Source organism: Mesoplodon mirus, assembly GCF_964341445.2.
Source record: "Mesoplodon mirus genome assembly, chromosome: 2".
NCBI classification, from domain to species: domain Eukaryota; kingdom Metazoa; phylum Chordata; class Mammalia; order Artiodactyla; family Ziphiidae; genus Mesoplodon; species Mesoplodon mirus.
In genome coordinates this window covers 122,225,044-122,230,753 of record NC_138977.1, presented here as the reverse complement: position 1 = coordinate 122,230,753, position 5,710 = coordinate 122,225,044, and the positions used below count along the sequence as shown (strand labels likewise).

The 5,710-nt window shown below is 53.1% G+C and overlaps 1 long non-coding RNA gene across 1 annotated transcript; it reads left to right on the top strand.

The window, feature by feature from the left end:
* The first annotated feature begins 3,213 nt into the window (after positions 1-3,213).
* Positions 3,214-5,322, top strand: LOC309815343. Its single transcript, XR_014295845.1, has 4 exons — positions 3,214-3,293; positions 3,947-4,131; positions 4,525-4,690; positions 4,998-5,322. It is a non-coding gene; the product is annotated as an uncharacterized lncRNA (long non-coding RNA).
* Positions 5,323-5,710: the final 388 nt, after the last annotated feature.

The window sequence follows — 5,710 nt, the reverse complement described above, 5'->3', positions numbered from 1 at the left end:
CAGCTGAGCCCCACGGGCGGCCCGAGGGGGAGTGGCAGAGGTGCCCCCGCAGCAGGGGAACCGGGGCAAATGGCTTCCCTCTGCATCGCAGTAGGATCTGGGGGCTCAGCAGCAGGCCAGACCCCAGCCCGCTCCGACCCGGAGCCTCTCCTAACCCTCTTACGTGAACTGTGGGATCCCCTCGCATTTTACACACGAGCAAATGGAGGTTCCAGGAGGTTGGGGGAGACCTGGGTCAGAGTGCTGGCCTCCGCCTCGGGGTCTGGGGGCTTCTGTTCTTCTGTGGGCACCGGCCTGCCCCCCCGATGGCACATTCACCCAGGCTGGCTGGGTCTGCGGCTGCAGCCTGTTAACCTTCACTGGGTGTGGACAGACCCTCCTGGGCGCGGGGGCTTCCGTTACAGAACCAGCTTCCGTAGTTACAGAGGCCAGTGCCGGGAAGCTGACTGGGAGAAGGTTTTAACTCCTGTTCTGAGTTGCGCTAAGGAATAAGCCCAGAGAGGATTATCCCCAGTGGGAGAGATAAGAGGACGGAAAAGAAGAGGTGGGGCCGCAGCTGGACGCGCGGTACCTTCTGCCCATCGCCTCGTCAAGCACGTTCCTCCACACAGAGGCCGTGCTGCTGGGCTGGCCTGGACCACCCGAGTGAGCCAGGGCCGCGCAGGCGCAGACGGGCCCGCGCAATCTGGATATACGCTCGCGGCTGCGCTCAACATCTCAGCTTTTGTTGTTTCTTTTCTCTTCATTTCTCAGCTGTATCTGCAGATCAGGCGTCTATTTGCTTTGAGTTGGAGCCAAAATGACCTCAGAGGTCAGAGGCTCATGCTACTGCCTCGTGAACGGTACCAGGTGACCCTTATGGAAGGCATTTTGCCACCGAGAGAAGGGGCGGAGGGGTTGCTCTCCGTTAGAAGTACTCGTGTGGTTTTGTTTGGTGATGTGTCCCCTGCGCTCAGTGTTCTAGGATCCTGTGCAGGAAGAAAACTTTCATTCAAGAGTTTAAACGATTCTGAGTGGTAATTAAACTCTAACTGGACAAAAGAGCTAATTCCACCCCCCTCACCCCCCAGCCCCGACTCCCACGAAACACACACCCCCCTCTCGGCCTTGGGAGGTCACCCTTAAGGAAGGCCCCAGACCTGGGCTTGGCTCCCTGGGCCAAGCTTTGGTGGTTGTCTTATTTGTTTGAATCCAGTCACACTGCTGTGGTCTGAATGTTTGTGTCCCCTTCTAATTTCTATGTTGGAATCTTCAACCCCAAAGATGCTGGTATGTGGAGGCAGGGCCTTTGGGAGGTGCTGAGGTCAGGAGGGGAGCCCTCAGGATGGGATTAGAGCCTCACACCTTCCACAGTGTGAGGACAGGGAGAAGGCACCCGTGACGACCCAGGAAGAGGCCCTGGCCTGAACATGCTGGCACCTTGATCTTGGACTTCCAGCCTCCAGAACAGTGAGGAATACATTTCTGTTGTTGATAAACCAGTCTGTGGAATTTTGTCATAGCAGCCCAACTGGACTAAGACACCCACAGCAACCACGCAAGTAGACACTTCCCATGGAAAAAAGACCTTGGGAAAGAGGTTCTCTCAGCTTTTATCTGACTTTTTTCTGGGCGCGGGGCTGGGCATTGCTCTAAATTCTCTTCCCTGGCCCAGCAGGGATGAGGCAGCCAGGCTCCTGTGGGTGCCGGTGCTGTCTCCCAGCCTCGCCCCATCTCCCCTCACTCCTAGGCTTTTTTGTATGTTGTTCTTACCTCTCAACAACCAGGCCCCTTAGACAACATTATCAGTCCCAATTTACAGATGAGTAAACTGAGGCTTAGGGAGGCTGTCACTTGATCAAGATTAGGATCTGCCAAGTAGCTGAGACTTAAGGGCATCTAGCCTCTCACACACATCAGCCTACCACATCTGCTGTTTAGTTTTTCAATGGTCAGGGACTCAGCTAAGATGCCACGGCAGTGGGGTGGTGGAAGAGAGCCTAATCTTTCCAGAGAGATTGTGGGGCAGAGGAAGACAGCTAAGCCCACCTTGTATGGAGGAACTACCTCAGTCGAGAGTGGTCCGGCACCCGGGGTTGGCAGGGGCTGTATGATGTGGCCTCTGACCATCACGGAGGGGTGTGGGACTAGGGAACGAGGACGAGGGAGAGATGGCATTTTAGAGCATCTTAGCCAAGCGATTTGTTCAGTTGGCCATAACTGGGAGGGGAGGGACCAAATTACAGATGAGAAACAGCTGATCCAAAGCCCTGTTGGGACTGCTATTGACAAGGCCCCTGGCCCTCACTCTGTGCGGACGTAGAGGCTTGAATGCTCACACACACACAGAGTTTTGTTTTGCCGTGTTTTGTTTTCACCACCACCAAACATTTATTCTTCCATTAAATAAGACTATAGTGTGCTGAATTGTCTAGCAGTAGCTGCAATTCTGCCTAAGACTTATGCTACTTTTTAAGATTTTTTTTTCTCATATCGAAACTGAGAAGACTGAAAATTTCACTCAAGGAAAAATCTTTTAACACTTTCCTAAATAATGGCAAGTGCATTCTCAACTCCATCATCCTTATCACAGTTGGAGTGAATGAGCTGTGTGATTGATTCGTTTGATGTCTGATTTTCCTGTAGACTGTAAGCTTCTAAGGCTGGGAACAAGCCTGTCATTTCTTCATTCGACAGATATTTATGGAGCCTGCCTGTGCCAGATACTGGTCCTCATGGTGGGGATAAAAGAGGAAATGAAACACCAAGGACTCTGGAGTGGACTTTCTCCACCGGTTCTGTGTCCCCAGCCCCTGGGAGTCCCTGGCATTTACACAGCAGGGGCTTACTGGTACCTCCTGGATAAGAGGTGAGCACATTTCTTCCCCACATAGTCCCTTAGTGAGAGACTTGGGGCCTCCCCCATCCTCCTGGACGAACCTCTGCCAGCCAGCACCTCCCTGCTCCCTCGGCACACAGATCTGTACTGTAGGCCTGGGATCAAGGCCTCTCTGCCCACCCTAAGCACCGTTGGCAGACAGATGGGGAAAAGGGACACGAGCTGTCCCAGCGGGAGGAGGGAAGAGCAGAGAGGGCTGACCCACTTTTCTGGTCTAACTGGGAACTCCCAGCTGGGCCCTGGGGCTCCGGGGATTGGACAGCCTGGATGGCCGCCCTGACCCTGCTCTGTGTTGCATTATTCGCAGGACGGTGACGTGCGTCAGTGCAGCGGGTGAGGGTGAGTCACCAACGGAGCTGCTGGAGAAAGAAGGCGCCGGAAGATCAGAATCCCACGGGCTCGGATCACAGCTCAGGTCAGCCTGTTTGTTAGCCTGAAGACAGAGGCTACAGAGGCCGTGGTGCCACTGGGCTCCTCCCCTTGTCCCCAGGCTCTGGCCAGATCCCCAAACCTTCCCTCTGTGAGGGAGTGGAGAGAACCTGGGCTTTAATGAGGGACAGATGTGCCTGCCGGCCCTGGAGCCGCCCCTACCCGGAGCGACAACTTCTCTCCAATCCTCTAAACCTCAGTTTTCGTAGCTGGAGATGGGATGATAATATCTACCCCAAGGAATTGTTGAAAGATTGGAAATGTCATTTGCACAGCATCTGGTACTTAAGAAATGGTGGGCGTCATTTCCCAGGCCCCTGGGTTGGGACTTGACGCGATGTTGTGCTAGCGATAACTGCGCGTCACAAATCACAGTCCCAACTCCTGCCCCTCCCTGCCAATCACCTACAACCGAGGGGTGACCCGCCCCAGCCGCCTCTCGCCCTCTCTGGAGAGAAGGATGCGCGCTGTGCTCTGTCGGCCCTTGCTGGCCCTGCTGGTGATGGGCGAGGACCCGTGAGCCCATCCTCTGAGCACAGCCAGCCCCTCGGCCACCGGGTCATTTCCCACCCCTTCTCCATGGTCCTCGCTCTCACCCCAACTCCCTCAGTTTCCTTTCTGCCCCTGGAAATGGAACAGCTTGGAATCTTCCTGAGTTCTCCTTGGTTACTCATCTTTTCCTTCTTGGCCCGGAGGAAGGGATGCCCCGTCTTCACAAACAGATGCCCTCCCACGGGCCCCTCCTTCTACTGGTCCCTGCCCACCTACTCTCCTGCCTCCCTTCGGTTCCTTCCAAACTTCTAAATGCTGTGATTTGGGGCAAGGTGAGTTAATTTCTGTACTGGGAGCTTTCTGTACAGTTTCTTTATCTCGGAAATTCAAGACCAAAACTTCCTTCCTCACAGCTTGGCCATAGGATGTCCTGACTGTGTCTCTTCCCTTCCCCTCTCGTGCGCACCAAGGGTCCAGCCCCAGGGTTGGCTCTTCCTGTTCTGAGATCCCTAGTTGTCTTTGGGCAGCTCCTTCTCAGCCCTCTCACCTCCTCTCTCAGCTCATCTGTATCACCTTCAGTATCTCACCTCTAAGCAGGTGATGCTCAACTTCTTAATACCAACACTGACTTCTCACTTCAGTTCATTTCTGAATTTCTTTTTAGTATTATCTTAGTTTGTAGAGTTTCTTTCTTAGTTATTTATGCTTTTTCTTCTTCCAAACAGGATCTGGGGGGGCTCAGGCCTGGCTTGCAAGGTGTCTGCTGGGGGGTTGCCTCAGAGCTTCTTGCATTCTGCTGACCTGAAACACATAGATGGTCAGATATTTCTCCAGCAAAGATGGATTTACTCAAGATCAACAGAAAATTGCAGTTTGGGGTCTGCATCCATGGTGAGCCACGGGCAGGTCCCCACACAGCAAGGGAAGGATACACTTTATAGGAGGGAAAGGAGGTAGAAAGGGCTACAGTAAACGAAGAGTCCATGGCTTCTCACTGGCTGAGTCCTTGCCCAGAAAAGGAGGAATCGTTCGTTCTTCTTCCTGTTGGGCTCTGGTGTCAGCTCAGGGCTTGAGAGCTTCCCCTTCTGGTCACTCTATTTAACTGAGGTTTCTGTTTATTCTTTTACAATTTCAAGTTCATTTCATGAGCCACGCTTTCCCACGCGCACTTCTGCCTCTTTTCGGTTTTGTCTTTCAGCCTGGTGCCAGCAACCTCTCTGCAGTCACTCGGATTGGAAACGCCACAGCTACGACCTCCTCTTTCTCTGTCACATCCAATCAAGTGCAAAGTCCTCCACAGCATCCCAGTTCAGTGTCTCTCCAAGACCCGGCCCTGCCTTCCCTGGGGCCCTCAGCAGCCTTGGCCAGGTGCCTACATCTCCTCTCCGATTCCGCTGTGATTCTTGCCCTTCCACATCTCCGTGTGCCCACCGCACCGCTTCCCTGATCAAATCCCCTATGGCACCCCACTGCCTGCAAATACCCTAGAGCTTCTTAGAAGAATATAGGAAGCTCTCCAGGTTCTGTCTATAAAAATTTTTTGTTTGTTTTCTATTTGTAAGATTATTTTGTTCAAATGTGTTTTAAAGTGATCGTGAAAGAAAAGGGCTCATCCCTCTGAAGGAAGTTTGTTGACCTGATGGGAAAATGCAAAGGGGCGCAAAATATCCTTTCTTTGTAAGTGTCTGCCTTTAAGGAATGAAGGCAGTTTCAGGGGATGGAGGTCTGGAGGGGAGGGAGTCGCTGCTCCCCCGACCCACTGGTCTCAGAAGGACCTCCAGAGGGAGGACTTGCCTGGGACACAAAGGACCATCAGAAGAGCCAGGAAGGCAGTGAATAGGGCACCCAGAGTAAGGAAAAGCAAATGAACTAAAACCTTGTGCGTATTAAAGAATGACAGGTGACAGGTGA